Source organism: Aquarana catesbeiana, linkage group LG07 (assembly GCF_042186555.1).
Source record: "Aquarana catesbeiana isolate 2022-GZ linkage group LG07, ASM4218655v1, whole genome shotgun sequence".
Lineage (NCBI taxonomy): Eukaryota > Metazoa > Chordata > Amphibia > Anura > Ranidae > Aquarana > Aquarana catesbeiana.
The window spans coordinates 325,838,565-325,861,477 of record NC_133330.1 but is presented as its reverse complement, the minus strand read 5'-3'; the positions used below and the strand labels follow the sequence as shown (position 1 = coordinate 325,861,477).

Genomic DNA, 22,913 nt, shown 5'->3' with positions numbered 1-22,913 from the left:
CAGTGATTTGGAATGGCGTTTCTTGAATTATGCCCGGTGAGGAAACGGTTAAGGCATAAACAAGCTCCCCTGCCGCTCAGTCATCTTGGTCGCTGGGAATTAGACTCCATGTTTCTTGCAGCCGATAGGCGACTCTGCGGCCTGTCAGAGGGAGAAGGCTAACACGGAGGGGGCTTAAGAAGCTTTTGCCATTTTTCTTTAATGAGCTGGAATGGAGGGGTTTTTTGACGTCACAGCGTTGCACTGTTTGGAGGTTGTACGTTGTCCTTGAGTACCTGCATCGGCGGCGGTGTGCGGCCAAGAGGAGCGTGTGCTGATTTCCTAGATCTGCTGAGTACACTGAACTCAGCTGTTTACACGCCGGGCTGCACTTCAATGCTAAAGATTAGTCCTAGAGCACAATATGGCTGGAATCCCTCCCGCCGCTTTATTTGGGGAGGAATGCAAGAGTGTTTTTCTCTCCATAGGCATCATGGTGAGGAGATCAGAGCCAAGCTCTCACTATAAATAAATATAAAAAATCAATGTAGGACGGTATTTATAGAGTGCCGCGCGGAATTTTCAATGTCACTGAGACATATGATATCTATAGTGCTGTGCCGGGATAAAATTCTATAGCATTCAAGGCAAAAAGGCCAAAGAGTACCTACAGTGCCTTGAAAAAGTATTCATACCCCTTGAAACTTTCCACATTTTCTCATGTTACAACCAAAAACGTAATTGTATTTCATTGGGATTTTATGTGATAGACCAACACAAAGTGGCACATAATTGTGAAGTGGAAGGAAAATGATAAATGGTTTTCAACATTTTTAACAATATATCTGAAAAGTGTGGTGTGCATTTGTATTCAGCCCCCTGTATTCTGATACCCCTAACTAAAATTTAGTGGAACTAATTGCCTTCAGAAGTCACCTAATTAGTAAATAGAGTTCAACTGTGTGTAATTTAAAGCGGAAGTAAACCCATCCATAAAACTGCTTCATTTCCGGCACGTGCCGGAAATGTAACACTCCCATTGGTTGTGCTCTCAACCAAACTGTCAAGCCATCCAATGGCTGGTGTCATAACTGATCACATGTGCAGCATCATGGCAGTTGTAGCTTAAACAGAGGCAAAGATGGCAGCTTCCTTTGCAGAAAACAATAGGAGGGTTTACTTACACTTTAATCTCAGTATGAATACAGCTGTTCTGTGAAGCCCTCAGGTTTGTTAGAGAACCTTAGTGAACAGACAGCATCGTGGAGGCCAAGGAACACACCAGACAGGTCAGGGATTGTCAGAAACCATGAAATCAGATTGAGGGCCGGTTCACACTGCTGTGAATTCTTTTGCGAATTTGAGCCGTTGCGATCGTTCAAATTCGCAAGTCATTTAAATAACATGGTTTTCCATTAGTGCCGTTCACATCAATGCGTTGAGAATCTAAGCTGCGTACAAAAAGGGTCCTGTGCGAGTTTGATCCGTGTGCGATGCAAATTCAATGCAATATTTGCCATAGAATCGCAGTAGATTCGCCAGAACACATAAAATTTGCAAGGAAAATTTGCAATGCAATCGGAACAAATTTGTGCAAAATTCGCACCACAGCAGTGTGAACCAGCCCTTAGACAGAATTACAGTTAAATTACACTTGTTTAATAATAAAAGTAAATAGAAAAAACGTAGTCAAAACATAGCCAGAGTTCAGGAACCGGAACGGATAGTCAGACAAGCCAAACGTCAGGGAGGCGGAGATGAGTGTAGTAGAACAGCAAGGAGGTTCTGGAGCCAGAAGGGATGTCAGCCAAGCAAGTCTTTTAACAGGAATGCAGGAGAGCGTCTCTATGATGTTGACTAAGGCGAAGGCAGAGTTCCTCTGGGCTGGACAGCTTAAGTAGGCAGGACTGACGAGCAGGATATCATCAATATGTGAGTCACTGTGGAGAGATGGGAGCTGGCAATTAGCCGACAGCTGAGTAGCCAGCTCAGAGAAGGAAGGGCTGAGCGCAGCCCTGACAGAGATAACGTTGTGGAGAAGTTTAAAGCAGGGTTAGGTTATGAAAAAAAATATCCCAAGCTTTGAACATCTCACGGAGCTCTGTTCAATCCATCATCCGAAAATGGAAAGAGTATGGCACAACTGCAAACCTACCAAGACATGGCCGTCCACCTAAACTGACCAGCCGGGCAAGGAGAGCATTCATCAGAGAAGCAGACAAGAGGTCCATGGTAACTCTGGAGGAGCTGCAGAGATCCACAGCTCAGGTGGGAGAATCTGTCCACAGGACAACTATTAAGTCTCGTACACACGCTTAGATTTATGGACGACCGATCGTCCGATTTTTGTGGCATGCTAGTCTCATGTCGAAAGTGAAGAGGTTACTAACAATACGAAAATTTTCGTACGACAGAATACGTCAGAAGTGACGTAAAGTGTTGAATTGTTGTGTATGTATTCTTTAGTTTCTGAGCATGCGTAGTCTTGCTCTTACAATTTTTTTTGTACGAAAACCGTACTGATGAAACGAAAATTGGGCATTGAGTTCACATCCGCTAAAAATTTTATAGTCTGCACATCCAGCTTTTGCCTGACGAAAAAGTGAAATTGGCTGTCGAAAGCACAGTACTAACGATCCGAAAATCGGAAGGCAGCTCGTCGTACGAATTTTTCCATCTGATTTTCGCATCATGTGTATGAACCTTTAGTCGTGCTCTCCACAAATCTGCCCTTTATGGAAGAGTGGCAAGAAGAAAGACATTGGTGAAAGAAAGTCATAAGAAGTCCCGTTTGCAGTTTGCGAGAAGCCATGTGGAGGACCCAGCAAACATGTGGAAGAACGTCTATAACAGCAAACGTTATGTGTGTTGGAAAACTAACACTGCACATCACCCTGACCACACCATCCCCACCGTGAAACATGGTGGTGGCAGCATCATGCTGTGGGGATGCTTTTCTTCAGCAAAGACAGGGAAGCTGCTTGATGGGAAGATGGATGGAGCCAAATACAGGGCAATCTTAGAAGAAAACCTGTTAGTGTCTGCAAAAGACTTGAGACTGGGGCGGAGGTTCACCTTCCAGCAGGACAACGACCCTAAACATACAGCCAGAGCTACAATGGAATGGTTTAGATCAAAGCATATTCATGTGTTAGAATGGCCCAGTCACAGTCCAGACCTAAATCCCATTGAGAATCTGTGGCAAGACTTGAAAATTGCTGTTCACAGACGCTCTCCATCCAATCTGACAGAGTTTGAGATATTTTGCAAAGAAAAACGGGCAAAACCGTCCCTCTCTAGATGTGCAAAGCTGGTAGAGACATCCCCAAAAAGACTTGCAGCTGTAATTGCAGTGAAAGGAAGTTCTACAAAGTATTGACTCAGGGGGGCGCCATACAAATGTACCCCACACTTTTCACATTTTTATTCGTAAAAAATGTTGAAAACTATATATTTATATATAACGGCTGTTATACCTGCCAAAAGAGATTTACGCAGTTCTGCCACCCAGCACAGCCCCGTCTGCCAGGGGAGGAGACCTGATTTTTCTCTGCTGCAGTTTAGTAACACCTACAGGTCTCCTCCACACCTTCAACCTGTGACTAGTCAGTGAAGGAGAAGAAAAAGGGCACATCTCTCTGTCACTCTGCTCTCTCCTCCTATCAGCATGCTCCTTGTTAGCCAATGAACACTGCAGCACAACTGATTGGTTCCTGGTGCATCCATTCTCTCTATAAGTCTGAGCTTTTCTGCACAATGATTGCAAGAGGCAGATACCAAATCATTTTTTGATACTTGCTGTACACTGCTTGCGTTTAAAAAGAACACATCTAGGGCAATTGTCACCCCTCTGAAAAGTGATTCACAGTGGAGGCTCGCAGGCAGCTGGGAGGCGATATGTTGCTAGTTTTGCTCTTAATTAAAGCCCATAGCATGCGGTTGCAGGGTGGCTGTGGTGCAGCCCCATTCACTTGAAAGGGTCTCTTTTGGTGGCCCACCGAATATGATGAGGGGGTGTACCGGGGGGGCCTGAGAAATGCCTGAAAAAGAAGTGCAGCCATCCTATCGGAGGACATGCAAACTGCAATATATTATATACCGTATATATTTTTTTTCTTGGGCTAAAGCTGCTCACACACTCTACAATCTGCTTGTACAATCGCCTTTAGATATACCAACAACTATGTAGCGCAAGGGCCTGCCTGACTGCATACAAATGAATTGGATAGTTCAGGTAGGTCTTCCGCTTATTAGGTCTTTTTGATCCCAGATCTCTCAATAAAGAGGACCTGTCATGCGTATTACGATTACATGGGATGTTTACATTCCTTGTAATAGGAATAATAGTGATAAAAAAAATTAAAAATTAAAGGGACAGTATAAAAAGTAAAATAAATAAGAAAAAAATAAAAATTAAAGCGCCCCATCACTCCGAGCTTGCATACGTACGTCGCACCCGCATATGTAAACAGTGTTCAAAGCACACTTGAGATATCGCCGCGATCATTAGAGTGAGAGCAATAATTCTAGAACAAGACCTCCTCTGTAACTCTAAACTGGTAACCTGTAAAAATGTTTAAAGCGTCGCCCATGGAGATTTTTTTTTTAGCGGAGTTCCAGCCCGGGGAAAAAAAAAATTAAAAGTCAGCAGCTACAAATGCTGCAGCTGCTGACTTTTACTATATGGACACTTACCTGTCCAGGGAGCCCGCGATGCTGGCACCCCAGCCGATCTAAGGGTACTGTTGGGTGCAGCTACCACCATTCCAGGTAAGGGAACCCGGCTTCGGGCCCAGTTCCCTACTGCGCTTTCTGATTGGCCCGGCGGCGGAGGAAGGAGGCCGAATTTCTGGGAGATTGGGCGGCGCCCCGGTCTCCCGGAAGTGGGGTGGCCCCCCCCCCCTGAAAGATGCCAAATATGACACTGGAGGGGAGGAGGAAGCAATTAAGCGGAAGTTCCACTTTTGGGTGGAACTCCGCTTTAAGTACTGTAGTTTGTCGTCATTCCACGGGCATGTACAATTTTAAAGCCTGACATGTTAGGTATCTATTTACTCAGCATAACATCATCTTTCACATCATACAAAAAAACTGGGCTAACTTTACTCTTTTATTTATTTTTTTAATTCATGAAAGGGTATTTTTTTTTTTTTTTTTAATTGCGTTTGAAGGATGGCTGCGCAAATACCATGTGTCATAAAATATTGCAATGACCGGCATTATTCTCTAGCGCAGGGGTCTCAAACTGGCCGCCCTCCAGCTGTTGCGAAACTACAAGTCCCATCATGCCTCTGCCTGTGGGAGTCATGCTTGGAACTGTCAGCCTTAGAATGCCTCATGGGACTTGTAGTTTTGCAACAGCTAGAGGGCCGCCAGTTTGAGACCCCTGCTCTAAGGTCTCTGCTAAAAAAAAAAAAAAAAAAATGTTTGCGGGTTATAAGTAATTTTCTAGCAAAAAATACTGATTTTTAACTTGTAAGCAACCACTGTCAGACATAGGCCTGGCCTTAAAAAAATTAAAAATTGATTGTACAGAAGTACGCTTAGATATGCTTTGACATACCTCCCAACTTTTTGAGATGGGAACAAGAAATACCTATTAGCAAAAGTATGTAGGAATAGGACACACCCTGCCACCAGTGCTGTATTTAGGCCTAGGCCGACAAGGCCCAGGCCTAGGGCGGCACTTTGCGGGGGGGGGGGCTTTCTTGCACCCGGATCCCGCGGCCTTCTCTCGCACAAATGCAGGCTCTGGTGGCTGGCTTGCTGTGGTGTGATGGCGTGCTTGGCGGGAGGGGGGGAGCGACTCGCGCCCCCATAAGTGGCCAGTGCCTGGCTGCATGTAATTTGGACGGGCGGAGGCGGAGCCTAAAGCTCCGCCCTCTACCCTCCTCCGTTCGGCTTTCCTGCATCGCTCGTCTCCCCGGCCAGGGCAGGACGAGGAGGAGGAGGAGAGAGAGAGAAGCACGAGGGGAACCCCCTACCCTCTAGCCAGGACAGCAGGTAAAATATAGTAAATTACTATTACTCTTCTATTGTGCACATGCATGGGATCACTTTATTGCAGCCAATCTGTGCTCAATATGGAAATGAATTTACAGATCATGATATTGCAATAAAGTGATCCATGCTACAAACTCATTAAACAGTCCACCTTCAGTGAAAGTTCATGTACTGCAAACTTTGCAGTACATGAACTTTCACTAAGACCCCTTTCACACTGGGGCGTTGTCGCCGTCGGTGGTAAAACGCCGCTATTTTTAGCGGCGCTCTACCATCATTTTTGCAGGGGTTTTTGGCCGCTAGCGGGGCGCTTTTAACCCCCGCTAGCGGCCAAAAAAGGGTTAAAACGACAGCGCCGCTTTGCAAGCGGTTTTAACCCTTTTTCAGCCGCTAGCGGGGGTTAAAACCGCCCTGCTAGCGGCCGAATAGCGCCACTAAAACGACGGTAAAGCAGCGTTAAAAATAGTGCCACTTTACCGCTGACGCCCGGGTGCTTATAATGTGAAAGGGCTCTAAAGAGGTTAAGGCTGCACAGATTGCCACTGATTAGGCGGCACTCTTAAGCTGCACTGATAAGGTAGCACTGATATGCTACAGTGATGGGCACTGATGAGGCCGCACTGATGGCCACTGATAACCTGCACTGATGAGGCTGCATTGATGAGCACTGATGAGGAGGCATTGATGGGCACTGATGAGGCTGCTTTCACAGGTACTGTTGAAGCTGCGCTGATGGGCACTGGTGAGGCTGTGCTGAAGGGTACTGGCGAGACTGCCCTGATGGGCACTGGTGAGGCTGCATTGATGGGCACTGGTGAGGCTGCATTGATGGGCACTAGTGAGGCTGCATTGATGGGCACTAGTGAGGCTGCATTGATGGGCACTAGTGAGGCTGCATTGATGGGCACTAGTGAGGCTGCATTGATGGGCACTAGTGAGGCTGCATTGATGGGCACTAGAGAGGCTGCATTGATGGGCACAGGTGAGGCTGCCTTGATAAGCACCGTTGAGGCTACGCTGATGGGCACCGGTGAGGCTGCACTGATGGGCACTGGTGAGGTTACATTGATGTGCACCGGTGAGGCTGCATTGATGGGTACTGATGAGGCTGCATTGATGGGCACCAGTGAGGCTGCATTGATGGGCACTGGTGAGGCTGCATTGATGGGTACTGATGAGGCTGCATTGATGGGCACTAGTGAGGCTGCATTGATGGGCACTAGTGAGGCTGCATTGATGGGCACTAGTGAGGCTGCATTGATGGGCACTAGTGAGGCTGCATTGATGGGCACAGGTGAGGCTGCCTTGATAAGCACCGTTGAGGCTACGCTGATGGGCACGGTGAGGCTGCACTGATGGGCACTGGTGAGGTTACATTGATGTGCACCGGTGAGGCTGCATTGATGGGTACTGATGAGGCTGCATTGATGGGCACCAGTGAGGCTGCATTGATGGGCACTGGTGAGGCTGCATTGATGGGTACTGATGAGGCTGCATTGATGGGTACTGGTGAGGCTGCATTGATGGGTACTGATGAGGCTGCATTGAAGGGTAGTGATGAGGCTACACTTGGTACCCACTTTTAATGTAGAGAGAGGAAAAGGTGGAGCTCTAAGATGAAAAAGTGGAGCCCAAAAGGGAAGGTGTGTGGTTTACGGATGACAGGGCGGGACTTAAACTCAAAGGGGTGTGGTCTTGACAAGAAGGGGTGGGTCATATTTAAATTAGGAGTGCATGGGTTTAGTCAGGCCTAGGGCAGCACAAAACCTAAATACACCACTGCCTGCCACACCCCCTTAACAGAGAATTTTATATATAGAGAGAGAAATATATATAGAAAAAAAATATTAAGTAAACCCACAAGTGCTACTTTTTTTCCCACTACTATTCCTTTATATTGGTTTTTGGCATTTGTAAATGTAGCAGTTTAGAGGTAAATAAATCTTTATTGTTTTACATAAAAGTAAAATTGAACAGCATTAGGGGTATATCCAAAGTTTTGACACAAATATGATGGCCTAAAATAGGCTAAAACAATAACACCTGAGTTAGCATTGAAAGGTATATATTCCAACAGTCCATAGCATGTCAGAGTGTATATGTATCAAATAGAAGGGTCAAAAATGGAAATCAAGAAAGTATAAAGAAAAGGAGGAGAAAGAAAAGAGAGAAAAGGAGCAGACAGTAGAAGGTCCGGGAGAGGAAAAGGAGAAAAATCTTGAGCAATTTGTGTCCATGTAGATACTGTACATATTCACAAAGGGGGGACTGAGCTAAAAGTATAAGTTATAGCATATGTTTAAGGGTTTCAAAAGTGGAGAAATCAATCCAAACATACCATAAGATTTTAAAATTCTCGAAAGAGTCATTGTCCATCGCCAACATCTCCCCCCATCCACATAATATCATTGACCGCAGAAACCCACAAGGCTAAAGAAGGCGGCATATCTGACTTCCAAAACAAGGGAATCAATTGTCTAGCTGCAGAAAGAAAGCAGCGCAGCAAACTTTTTTTTTGAGAAGCTATCGAGCCTGAAAGTATAGACAGAAGTGCTACTTCACGCAAGGGCTATAGAGATTCATTACCTATTGAGTTGTAGACTGTAAAAATTTGTGACCAAAAGGGTTGAACCCTGCTGCACTCCCACCAGATGTGTGTGTAATTCCCCTCTGCTGAACCACATCTCCAGCAAGTGGCGGCCGTAGACAGGAATATTCTGTGTAATGAGAGGGGATCCCTGTACCACCTAGAAAGGAGCTTCTAGTTATTTTCCTGTGCATAACAGAAAATTGTGGGTGAAGTGGAAGGAGGTCTGCCAATTGGAAGTCGTGAGCTCCTTTCCCAAATCCGTGGACCACATCCTCGTGTGGGGGGGGGGGCTCATCATTCTTTATCGCATGAAGTAATTTGTAAATTGAAGATAGTAGATGTCTGGGTGTTTCAGAGAGGGAGCACAGTTGTTCATATTCAGTCAAAGAGCGGTGGACCTGAGTAGAGTTGAAAAGTCCAGTACGAAAGGTCGATAAATGGAGGGCAGTAAACCAGTCGCCACTTGAGACGACAGGCCGCCCATTATCCGGGTGCACAAACGTGTGTGCTACCGGCCAAGAGGTTCTTGTCAGTGTAACTAGTGCAGGGGAGCCCAAAAGCTGAGGGAACATGGGGTTGTCAAGGAGTGCCGTGATAGTGGACGGATCAGAGGACCGAAGGTTCTGAAAGTCTTTTTTTATACCATACATGCAAATCTGCATGGGTTAAAGGGGATGATGAGTGCAATCTGAGCAAGTCCTGTTTATACCCCCAAAGAAGAGCCCTGAGGTCCAAGGGAGAGAGGTCCTGTTCGACCATGACAGAAGCCTTGGTAAAAGGGTGAGGGAACCACCCCAGGACCCCACTCCAGAATAGCGGCTTTATGATAGAATTCATAATCCGGGAGTTCCACTCCGCCCTGAAGCTTGGGCAGTTAGTGCCGTATATGAGATAAGTCTCTATTCAAAATAAAATGTATAGACAGGGAGCGTAAGGAGAGAAAGAACTGTTTAGGTAAAAGTATGGGGATGGCCTGAAAAAGATGTAGTAGCTTTGGCAGAGTGTCCATTTTCAACGTGTTTATGCACCCAAACCAAGGAAAGGAAGAGGAGCCCCATGTATCTAATGCCCCATACACACAGTCAGATTTTCCGATAGAAAATGTTCGATGGGAGCTTGTTGACAGAAATTCCGACCGTGTGTAGGCTCCATCGGACATTGTCCATCGGAATTTCCCTCACACAAAATTTGAGATCTGGATCTCAAATTTTCCGACAACAAAATATGTTGTCGTAAATTCCGATTGTGTGTACACAATTCCGACGCACAAAGCTCCACGCATGCTCGAAATCAAGCAGAAGAGCCGCACTGGCTATTGAACTTCCTTTTTCTCGGCGCATCGTATGTGTTGTACGTCACCGCGTTCTTGACGTTCGCAATTTTCGACAAGATTTGTGTGACCGTGTGTATCAAGACAAGACAGTTTGAGCCAACATCCGTCAGAAAAAATAAGTGGATTTTGTGGTCGGAATGTCCGATCGTGTGTACGGGGCATTAGTCTTTCCGGATACAAGCAAGTAATGCAGGATAATTTAGCTCATAAGTTCGAAAGATTAGAAGAATAGTGACGCCTATGTAAGAGATACCTTTAGTGGACCATTGGAATGAGAAGTTAGAATGCAACTGGGAAATAGTGGCAGCTGTTAATGATATGTTGAGGGCCTCTGTTTTGGATATATTCAGTTTAAAATCGCTAAATTCCCCAAACCGGCGCAATTCATGTAGTAGGGACGGTGGGGAGATGTGGGGCTGTTGTACATACACTAGCAAGTCGTCAGCATATAGGGAGAGTTTGTGATGTAAGGATGGGGTCGGAATACCGACAATTGAATCGTTTTGCCGAATAGCATGAGCTAGGTGTTCCATCACAAAAAGTAATGGGGATAGGGGACAACCTTGCCTTGTAACATTTGAAATATTAAATGGTTCAGATGGTGAAACAATAACTAACATGGATGCTGAAGGCTGAGAATACAGGGACATGGCCTTGGTTACAAAAGCAGTGGCGAGTCCGAGCAGTTCCAAGGACATACGTAAGAATTGCCAATTCACTCGGTCAAATGCTTTTTCGGCGTCAAATGAAAGTAAGCATGCTTTCAGTTCATGTTTCTGTATGTATGAGATAAAGTTAATGTTTTTTGTAGTGTTGTCCCTGGCCTCACGTCCAGGGACAAAACAAAATTGATCCTTATGTATAATTGATGGTAAAAGCGGGGAAAGGCGTTTTTTTGCAAAAAGTTTTACATCTATATTAAGGAGGGATATGGGCCTATAGCTGCTACATTGGGAAGGATCTTTGCTGGGTTTAGGGATAATAGATATATTAGCAGAGAGAAGATCTCCTGAAAGGTGGGTGGGAATTGTCAATAGAATTAAAGGCCTTCGCTAACAGGGGGGTGAGTAGTGGTGCAAAAAACTTGTAAAACCTAGGAGAAAAGCCATCTGGTCCAGGGCATTGGCCCGCTTTCAGACCTTTGATGGCACCCAAGAATTCCGTATCCAACAGGGATCTGTCCAGATCCAGAGCCTCCTCGGGGTCAATAGTGGGCAACGCAGTTTCCGTTATAAAAGATAGCATGTCTGAGGACTGGGATGTAGCAGACCCAAGGCCATGTAGCGTAGGTAAGTTGTATAAGTGAGAATAATATTGGTTAAAGGCTGTCGAGATGCCCTGGGTGTTATAGACCTTCTTTTTGGTTGAGTTTTGTATGAGTTGGACAGGGCAGCGGGGAGGGTGTGTGGGTGAAGAACTCTTACTAGATGTTGGACACATTTATTGGAGAGGGAATAAAGATAATAGCGGCCTTTATCTCGCGCAATAAGGGAATGAGAGTCAAGAAGTTGTAGTAATTCCCGTCTAGCATTGGAGAGATCCACATAAACAGAGGGGCCTAAATACTGCTTATGAGTGTTCTCGAGTGAAGTGATTGTAGAGAGCAGCCGGGCAATCTCTTTAATCTAGAACCATGTTGAATAAAGACACCGCGTATAACACATTTCAAGGCTTCCCACTGTATCAGGGGGGTAGTGGTGTCATCAGACCTATAAACAAAAGTTCCGAATAGCAAGCTTGATATCAGTGACACATGGAAAATCCTTGAGTAAATTGTCATTTAAGCGCCAGGAAAAACCTCTACGTGCTTTGGGCATATGGTCTAGTGCAAGGTGCACAGGTGCACCAAAGAAGGTTGTCAATGGATGGTTGTAAGGGGACTTCTAGGAGGGATTGGGAAAGAGAAAAGTAGTCAATACGACTCAATACGAGTTATGAACAACTGAATAATAACTGTAGTCCCGCTCCAAGGGATGTTGTGTGTGCCAGACATCCTACTAGTTGTGCAGATTGTAGAAGAGACTTAATATGCATCAAAGCTGAATGAGCAATAGAAGACATACCCGATGATGTGTCCACGAATGGAGAAAGGGCCATGTTGAAGTCGCCACCCAAGATGAATCAGGCACCCCCAAAGGAGATCAATCTTTCAAGGACCGCAGCCAGGAAACGACCCTGTTCTTGGTTAGGGCTATAAACATTTGCCACTGTGAAAATAGAAGAAGATTTGATATTTCAGTTGAAGGAACACAAAGCGTCCAGTGGGGTCTATGAGGGAGTCTAGAACTTCCGGATGAAAGGACTTTTTGAAGGCTATAGATACCCCCTTTGATTTAGCCTGTGGGTTGGTACTATGATGCCAGGTACAGTAAAAACGATTACTTATGGCTGGTATACTATCGGTTTGAAAATGTGTCTCCTGTAGGAGCAACATTTTGGACTGCGCTTTGTGAAAAAACACGATGTTGGGTCACAAGGAAGCTCAAGAAAATAAAAAATTCCATGAAGAGAAACAAAGAAAAGCAGGAGAAAAATAGGAGAGGAGAATAAAAGGGGTAGAAAAAGCAGAGAGTAAAGAGGAGGGGTTCCCCTTCCACAGCATAAGGAGAGCTAGACAGTGAGCATGTGAAGGAGGGAATGCACCAAACACTAAAATATGACAGGCCACTAGGTGGCATTATAACACTTAAATGGAAAAATACAAACCACCAAAAATCACATAAGGCTTAATGTACACGGGACGTTTTAAAAACTCTCCTGAGCGATTTAACTTGACAGATAGTAACCAATGTTTAAAAACGTGCATTTTGCCGCGTTTACATGCCACATTTGCGTTTAGAAGCGTTTTTTTTTTTTTTTTGCAAATAGTCAAAAATGAAAAACGCCTGTAAACGAAACACGGCTAAACGCAAGTTAGCACGTTTACACACGGTTACAAGCTGTTACAGGCATTTGGCGTTTAAAATGCCTCTTAACATCCATTCGGAATGCATTTTTTTGCTTTCCAAAAAATGTTTCTCAACTGCCTAGAAATTACTATACGACTCTGTGTACATGTACTGATAAGACAACAAAGAAGAGTTCAGGGACAGCTGAAAAAAAAAAAAACAACTGCTCCTAAACGTCTGTTTACCAGCAGCAGTGTACATGAAGCCTAACTGTACAAACATGCACCAGTGCATTTTCCTGCACCGAAGGGCCTAAGGGGGGGGTTTCGAGGAAGGCACATGAACCAGCCCCCAGACCCAGCACTCCAAGGGATAGCAATATTAAAACCAAATATAAAGGATTACCTCAAAAAGAAAAAAACAGGTAGGGTGTTAGTGACAATAACCTGAGAGAAAAAAAAAGGGATCAGTCATGACATAGGCACAGCAAACAAGGGAATGTAGAGATACATTTTGTGAGCGACCAGTCCTGCAGATCAATCAAAGCGGTGCCGCACGCAGGGGCATAATAGTAATAATATGAGAGATAGGTACCGTATTTTTCTGTGTATAAGACGCCCCCATGTATAAGACGCCCCCCACTTTTCCAACCCAAAATTAAGAAATCAATATTTTAAAGAGGTAAAACAGAACACAGTTTTATTTAGTAATTACTGCAGGTAAAGTTTACATACCAGTATATTATGCAGCATATCACTTTATTCAGCCTCTGTTGCATCAGTGTTCTCTTCTTCATCATTAGTTCCAGACAGAATTTCTTCAACTTCTTTTGCATCACTGCTGTCTTCTGAGTCACTGTCTATATATGTGAGATCATCCTCAGTTCTGTCCATTTCATTGCTGATTCCACATTTCTTGAAGGACTTCACAATCACCTCTTGTTTGACGCCATACCATGAGTTTAGGAGCCAATTGCAGACCTCAGTATTGGTTGTTTTTTTTTACTCTTCCTGCCGGTCTCAAGTTATCACCTGCTTTTTGCATACATCTACTCCATTCTTCTCTCATCAGGACTTTAAAAGGCTTTGTTAATTGAAACATCTAGTGGCTGTAGCTGACCTGTAAGTCCACCAGGAATAACTGCTAGGTGTGTTCGCAAATCTGATGCAACCATATGTGTGTGCAGCCTATTGTATTAGGGTGTGCACCCCAAAGCTCAAAGACGCGTGTATGTATGCGTAATATACACACACACACTCTTATAAATAAATGTAAAAAACATTTTAAAATGTGTTAAAACATGGACAGCGTTAACAGGGCAGTGGACATGTCAATAGGGCACAGGTTGGTGTCAGTAGATTTTTTATTTTTATTATTTTTATTTTCGTATTTTTTTTTTTACAACCATTTTTAGGAGCCCTATTGGGGGGCTTTTGGTGAAATAACAGCAGGGGGAATCTGCGCTGCACGGGGTCATTAGGGTGTGCCCAGGCACACCTGGCACACCCCCTGCGCACACCTATGGATGCAACCCTTTTAGTCTTTTCTGTTAAATGTGCTCAGAATTGATCAAAGACATGCGGAGCTGGCTTCTTTAAGAGCCCTTCAGGTCTTCTGGACCAAACCTTCGCAAACCAAATGGCCATAATGTCTTCATTCATCCATCCCTTCTCTTGAACTCTTTAGGTTTTCCTCTTGAAAATAAGCATAGGAGGCAGTTTAGTACCATCTGCACAGCATGAAAGCACAGCAGTATAGTGTGTCTTTTCATGGCCACTTGTTTTTATTGCCACTGTTTTTATTCCTTTCACATCAACAGTTCTGTTGGAAGGCACATCAAAATTGAGAGGAACCTCATCCATGTTTGCAATCTGACTTGGTTCAAAATCATATTTTTTCCAAAGTTGTATGACATAGGAGTGAAACTGTTGGATTTTATCCTCATAAACTGGTGGCTTTTTCTGAGCTAACTTTGTTCGTGTTCTCATGGCCAACCCTTCTCTCCTCATGAAATTGAAGCACCATTTTGCCTTTCCTGTAAAATCAACAATGTTCATTTCACTTGCAAACATTCTTGCCTGACATTGAATAAGTTTGGTTGACACACATAAGCCACTCTGGCGCTGCTCCAAAATCCAATTCTTAAGCCTCTGCTCCAAATTTGGCCATTTTGCTGGTTTTCCCCTTAAGGCCTTCTTCTTTTTTGGCATCTTAAAGAGTTGCTCTTCCTGTTTTCTCCACTTTCTGATCATACTCTCAGTGGGGGGAGATCCAAACTGTCTCTCTGCAGCTCTATTCCCATGCTTTTTTGCATAGTTAACTACACGGAGTTTGAATTTTGCAGAATAAGACAATCTCTTACTTTTATTATTCTGTGACATCTTGGGCTCAAAACTCTCTGCTCCCTGATGCATCTGCGCAGTCTCCACGTCGAACGGGATCGCATCTGCACACTCTCCACCTCCGCCTCCACCTCCAGCTGCCGTCACTAACATTCGGCTTGTGATTGGAGGAAGCCGTTTGTCAAGCTATGACCAGCTACGCACCCACACGGCTCTCTCCCAGGCTGACAGACTGTGTATAAGACGCTGCTCGATTTTCAGTCTAACAATTTTAGGAAAAAGTAGCGTCTTATACACGGAAAAATACGGTATCTGAACCACAGAGCCCTGTGTGATGAGCAGGAGGAATAGTCAACAGAGGCAGCTTAGTAAAAAAACAGAAACAAAGAAGAAAAACAATGACCAAGACCCTGCAGGGTCTCTTGGGTAGAGCCACAGCTAAACTCCAGAGTAGGGTAAGTCCTGTATGCAGGGAGATCCCCAGAAGAAAATGAGGCCACGGTATGTTGAAATGTCAATCATCTGGCGGCCTTTGTGAGGAAGATCTAGGGTGCTTTTTCTTGCTTTGTCTTTGCCATTGGGTAGCAAAGGGAAGGCCCGGGGTCATCAGGGGAAAAAGGCCAATCAGACAGGGAAACTTGAGGCAATTCCAGGATTCCATGGAGAGTAGGCAGGTCACCCAGTGTGTGGAACAAAGCCGTCTTGCCCTCATGGTGTACCCTGAGTAGAAAGGGGAACCTCCATTGATATTTGCTATGCCATTCTTAGCGTAACTGAGTGAATGGTTTCAGGGCTCGCCGCATGGCCAAGGTCTGGCGAGATAAATCTGGCAAAAGCATGGCAGGGGTTTCTCTGAAAAGGATGGTGTCTTGAGAACTAGCAGCTCACATAATGTCCTCCTTTAATTTTATAAAAGTGCATTCCACATAAGGTGTCACATATGAAAGACGGATCAGGATTTCTGGGACCTGAGGTCCTGTGTACTCTGTCCTGTTCCAAGGGTGCATCTTTTGGCTGTTGTAAAAGCTGATTGAAAATGGCGGCGACTGCCGCAGCAAGCTCTTTATGTTCAATAGTTTCAGGAATGCCCCGGATCTGTATATTATTACGTCGGTTCCTATTTTCGATGTCATCTTGCTGATACATGAGCTGCTGAGTTAGCACTGTATGGGAATTTAAAGTTTCCTCATGTGACTGTAAAGCATTGCAAAGGCCATCCGTGGTGTTCTCAATGTCCTTTTTTAAGCTCATTGATCTCTTGTCTATAGGTCTTTTCAATGCGGTCAACACAGTGTTCAAAATCTGTTTTAGTGGGTAGCGATCTGATGTATGTGTGCAGGGACCTCATTTGAGTCTCCATGTCCCAGCCATCCCCTGAGCAGAGGGAGGCCTGTGAGAGACTGTGTGAGCATCTAGTGAGGTGATCGGAGCCCTCTGGTGACACGGAGCAGGAGCTCACCTGCAGGTAGACTGCTGAATCAGACCGGGCTGGGGAAGATGGCGCCGGTGCCATCTTAGAGGCCTGCTTGTGTTGTGATGCGGCCGAAGAACGGGTGAAGAAATGCCCTAGGTCACCATTCGGGCGGCCCTCTCCAGTCTTCTTAGGTTCCTTATGCTTGCACCCATCAGCGTGGTTTGGAGGTGATCTGTGTGGAAGAAATGTCCCGCTGGAGTCTCGGGGACCGGGAGCTGTGCAGAGACACGTCTCAACTCTTCATGCGCCAAGCCACGCCCCCACCGCAAATACAGCAATTTAGAAATTGGATGAAAGGTTTAGCACTGGGAAACACTTTTTGAAAGATAAAAAGTACATTTTATATACAAATATATAATAATCAGACCAAAATGAGGGACAAATGAGGGAGACAGAGGGACTTAGTTCCAAATCGGGACAGTCCCTCGAAATCAAGGACAGTTGGGAGCTATGGGCTTTAGTGTAATGTTTGCTGCTTGGTTGAACTCGATGGATATGTCAATTTTTAACTTGAAGTACTATGTAGCTGACCAGGGATGAGCAAATAAAAGTAAAATCATTCTTTATATGGACCAGTACTAGCAATCAATTAGTGTATACAGCTTACCGACGTAAGGGGCCAAACCACCATCTCAGGACCTCAGGGGCATTTACCCCTTCCTTTACCCTCCACTAGACCACGGCCTGGCTCTCACACATTGTTGATGTTGGCCCCAAAATGTTGTTCCTGTGGGGCCCAGAAACTCAGATCTTCTCCCTGCATATTAACCACTTGACCCCAGAAGGTTTTACCCCCGTCATGACCAGACCATATTTTGCTATTCAGCACTGCGCAACTTTACATCGTAATTGCGCGGTACGCAAATACTGTATGCAAATAAAATGTTTTTTTTTTTTAGTGGGCTAGTCATTTTTTTTATTCATATTCCTGGCTGGCGTTCTGGTTTGAAGAAGAAGCTGTAATTAGACCATAACTTATTAATTACAGAAAGTCAATTAAATATACCTTTTCAATCTTTACTTCCTGCAGCTGCAGCAAGTTAACATAATTTAGAACACAAAAATTCTAAGCGTAAAAAACTGATTAAACCACAATGTGCAATATTCTAAATATATCCATAACATCTTTGTATAGGGTATTGTAACGGGGCTTTTTTTAATACAATTTTCGAGGAAAATGGCCCTTTAACAGGAAATATTCAGATATTATTATTAGAGCAATGGACGGCCATAATGTAATTTCAACCATAATCTAATGTCATCGCGAACAGATGATTTCCTAGTGAATAGTAATTAACCTGTAATTACAGATCGTTGGTAAATTTCATACATGTGGAGGATGTATACTGCGCGTGAGATGTGAGTTTTATCTATCTATCTATCTATCTATCTATCTATCTATCTATCTATCTATCTATCTATCTATCTATCTATCTATCTATCTATCTATCTATCTATCTATCTATTCTATCTATTCTATCTATAAAAAGGCACCAAAATATCAAACTAAATTAAATTCACATTAAAGGTACACCCACCCCAAAATGGAAAATGAACCCTTTCACTGCCAAAGCCCTTTTGCGTTTTTATTTTTGTTGTGTATTTTTGCACACATCATTTTAGACCTGCAGATTAATCGGGTTTTACCCTCCTTCATGACCAGGCCATTTTTTGCGATACGGCACTGCGTTTCTTTAACTGACAATCGCACGTGCGACGCTGTACCCAAATAAAATTGATGTCCTTTTTTTCCCACAAATAGAGCTTTCTTTTGGTGGTATTTGATCACCTCTGCGGTTTTATTTTTTGCACTAGAAACAAAAACAATTTTGAAAAAAAACCCCAATATTTTTTACTTTCTGCTATAAAACATATCCAATAAAAAAAGTGTAATGTAAAAAAAATCGAATTTCCTCATCAGTTTAGGCCAATATGTATTCTGCTTCATGTTTTTGGTAAAAAAAAATCCCAATAAGCGTATATTGATTGGTTTGCACAAGATATACAAACTATAGGATATTTTTTTGGCTTTTTTTTTTTTTTTTTACTAGTAATGATGGCGATCAGCAATTTTTAGCAGGACTGCGATATTGCAGTGGACAAATCGGACCCCTAACTGACATTTTTGACACTTTTTTTGGAAAACCAGTGACATTATTACAGCGATCAGTGCTAAAAATATGCACTATTACTGTACTAATGACACTGGCAGGGAAGTGATTAACACCAGGGGCGATCAAAGGGTTAAAGAGGAACTGCAGTCTGCTCACATAATTTGTAATTAAAACATCTTTGCCATTCTGAAGCTTCCCTCCAACCGCTTTGCATATTATTCTATATATATTGTGATTCTGTACTTGCCAAATATGCTGCAGAAATCTCCCTCCACTGAGTCTGGCTGCAACCATTGTAACTGTGGGCAGCTGAAGCTGCTGCCTGTTCACTTCCTGGATTTACACAGACACACAGAGGCACACCTCCAGCTCTCTAAAACAACAAGGGCAGAAGATTTAATAGATGGAAAGATGAAAAATGACTGAAGTTCCACTTTAAGTGTGTCCCTAGGGGGTGCTTTATAACTGTGTGGGGGATGGACTGACTGGGTGAACACAGAGATCCGTGTTCCTGCTTAGCAGTAACACAAGATCACTGTGTTCTCCCCTGTCAGAACGGCGATTTACCTTGTTTTCTGCCTCTCTGGGGAACGATCAGCGGGTCCCGGCTCCCCCTCTGGCCAATCAGCGCGCGCGCCACCGCTATCTATTGCACGAAATGATGTACAAGTTTGTCGTTTCGCACATTAGAGCCGCCCTGCCACAGTATATCTGCGGTAGGCGGTCTTTAACTGGTTAAAGTGGTTGTAAACCCTCACATATACCCAGTGAAGTGAATCCTCAGGTGATATTATATTTTTTTTCTGTTCCATAAAATATATGCAACTTTTTATTGAATCTAAATTCTCAGGACAAGATACACCAAAATTAATTTTATTGCATATAAACAACATTTTATTCCATTTTTTTTTTTGTACAAAATAAAAGATGAGATCGTGTTGAGTAAATAGATACCAAATGCATCAGAACATAATGGTACTCCAAAATTATCAATAGGCATTACTTTAAATGCCTTTACAGCTTAGAATAAACCATAAATGAGGAACCTAGAATTATTATTCTCCCTTTTGACATTTGCGGCAATATACAGTACATGTGTGGTGCAGTTTCCATTTACATACACAAGCGCACCCTGCGCGTGCGTTTATATGTGCGGGTGTGTGCAGAGTGGTAGTCACTTTTTTTTTAATACATTTTATTACATTTTACTTTTTTTTTTTAACTTTGTTGCTAAGAAGATGGTTCTAACAAACCCTCTATGTGATAACATAGGCAGGTGACAGGTTCTCTTTATGGGGTCAGGGGTCTATTAGTCTATTGTCTCCCCTGCCCTCCACTGCAGCTAATCAAGCTCTTCCAGCCTCAATGGACTGCCATCCTGAACACGTTTGTTGTGGCCCCAGGAAGAGCGGATGAGCCCGGGAACCAAGGAAGGGGGGCTGGCGGTGGGGCTGCCCACAATGTCTGCACTGTAAAAGGGAGCAGGCAACGTACCCCTTTTTACGTTAAATCTGGGATTCGACATTCTCATGGCTGCTAGTTATATATTTGAAGTGTAAATTCACCTTTTTAGTAACTTTTTACAAAAATCCCCCTATGCAGTTCCAGATCCTATAAATAGTTTATACCAGCGGTATTCAGTTTAAAATGCTCCTCCTGTTTTCCATTACTATCCATTGAGGGATCCCCTCCATCAATCCCATTCTGTCTTCCAATTCATTGGGCGTTACACATGTGCGCCCCCTAGTGGCAGACCCAACCTGTTCAAACAGCGTGCATGCGTGGTGCGCTCCCTCTTATCTAGCTGCAGAGGCTGAGCTTGGGTAGGGGGTGCACACTCATAGTGTCCAGCCCAGCAGGAAGGAGAAGGAGGGGGGGATCAATGAGCCAGCAGTTTCTGCAGAGACCCCCCCCCCCTTCTTCCCCAAAGCTGCATAATGTAAATAAGGCGCAACTTTTTAAAATGAGGATCTGGAAGTACATAGGGGGATTGTTACTTAAAGTGTCACTAAACCCACATCAAAAACTATCAATAAATGGTGTATTACATGCTGTTCATCCTCACTCAGTCACTATGAGATTTGTTTTCTGTATTCTGCAAAAAAAAAAATCGGGTTAATCAATCAGATTTTGTTGTCGGAAATTCCGACGGAAAATGTCCGATGGAGCATACACCCGGTCGGAATTTCCGACAACAAGCTCCCATCGAACATTTTCCGTCGGACCGTGTGTACGCGGCATAAGGGAGTCAAGCCATCCTACTTTTGTGGTGATAATAATAGCTAGTAGATCATAGATAATACATACAATTACATGCTGAATAAGACATACAGCCAATTTGTGGATAGGCTGTGAGTGTCCCTAGTAGGGATGAGCCGAACACCCCCCTGTTCGGTTCGCACCAGAACATGCGAACAGGAAAAAAGTTCGCTCGAACACGCGAACACCGTTAAAGTCTATGGGACACGAACATGAATAATCAAAAGTGCTAATTTTAAAGGCTTATATGCAAGTTATTGTCATAAAAAGTGTTTGGGGACCTGGGTCCTGCCCCAGGGGACATGGATCAATGCAAAAAAAAGTTTTAAAAACGGCCGTTTTTTCAGGAGCAGTGATTTTAATAATGCTTAAAGTCAAACAATAAAAGTGTAATATCCCTTTAAATTTCGTACCTGGGGGGTGTCTATAGTATGCCTGTAAAGGGGCGCATGTTTCCTGTGTTTAGAACAGTCTGACAGCAAAATGACATTTGGAAGGAAAAAACACATTTAAAACTACCCGCGGCTATTGCATTGCCGACAATACACATAGAAGTTCATTGATAAAAACGGCATGGGAATTCCCCCCAGGGAAACCCCGAACCAAAATTAAAAAAAAAAAAAATGACGTGGGGGGGTCCCCCTAAATTCCATACCAGGCCCTTCAGGTCTGGTATGGATATTAAGGGGAACCCCGGCCAAAATTAAAAAAAAAATGACGTGGGGTTCCCCCTAAATTCCATACCAGACCCTTCAGGTCTGGTATGGATTTTAAGGGGAACCCCGCGCCAAAAAAAAAAAAAAAAACGGCGTGGGGTTCCCCCAAAAATCCATACCAGACCCTTATCCGAGCACGCAACCTGGCAGGCCACAGGAAAAGAGGGGGGGACGAGAGTGCGGCCCCCCCCCCTCCTGAACCGTACCAGGCCACATGCCCTCAACATTGGGAGGGTGCTTTGGGGTAGCCCCCCAAAACACCTTGTCCCCATGTTGATGAGGACAAGGGCCTCATCCCCACAACCGTGGCCGGTGGTTGTGGGGGTCTGCGGGCGGGGGGCTTATCGGAATCTGGAAGCCCCCTTTAACAAGGGGACCCCCAGATCCCGGCCCCCCCCCTGTGTGAAATGGTAAGGGGGTACTTACCCCTACCATTTCACTAAAAAACTGTCAAAATAGTTAAAAATGACAAGAGACAGTTTTTGACAATTCCTTTATTTAAATGCTTCTTCTATCTTCCTTCATCTTCTTCTTCTTCTGGTTCTTCTGACTCTTCTGGTTCTTCCTCCGGCGTTCTCGTCCAGCATCTTCTCCGCGGCGTCTTCTATCTTCTTCTCCTCGGGCCGCTCCGCACCCATGGCATGAGGGGAGGCTCCCGCTCTTCTCTTCATCTTCTTCTTCATCCTCTTCTCTTCTTCATCTTCTTCATCTTCATCTTCTCTTCTTTTCTTCTGCGGGCCGCTCCGCATCCATGCATGGAGGGAGGCTCCCGCTGTGTGACGGCGTCTCCTCGTCTGACGGTTCTTAAATAACGGGGGGCGGGGCCACCCGGTGACCCCGCCCCCCTCTGACGCACGGTGACTTGACGGGACTTCCCTGTGACGTCACGGGGAATGCCACAGGGAAGTCCCGTCATGTCCCGTGCGTCAGAGGGGGGCGGGGTCACCGGGTGGCCCCGCCCCCCGTTATTTAAGAACCGTCAGACGAGGAGACGCCGTCACACAGCGGGAGCCTCCCTCCATGCATGGATGCAGAGCGGCCCGCAGAAGAAAAGAAGAGAAGATGAAGATGAAGAAGATGAAGAAGAGAAGAGGATGAAGAAGAAGATGAAGAGAAGAGCGGGAGCCTCCCCTCATGCCATGGGTGCGGAGCGGCCCGAGGAGAAGAAGATAGAAGACGCCGCGGAGAAGATGCTGGACGAGAACGCCGGAGGAA

General features: G+C 44.5%; 1 protein-coding gene across 3 annotated transcripts in view; it reads left to right on the top strand.

Annotated features, from left to right (window-relative positions):
- DNAJC6 (DnaJ heat shock protein family (Hsp40) member C6) overlaps nucleotides 1-22,913 on the top strand; it is a 140,299-nt gene that overhangs the window by 2,126 nt on the left and 115,260 nt on the right. The window contains exon 2 of one of the 3 annotated variants that reach the window (XM_073593800.1): nucleotides 17,920-17,968. The exons of the other annotated variants lie outside the window; for them this stretch is intronic. The gene's annotated coding sequence lies outside the window, so the exon portion shown is untranslated. The remainder of the gene's footprint in view (nucleotides 1-17,919; nucleotides 17,969-22,913) is intronic. 3 annotated transcript variants of the gene reach the window in all.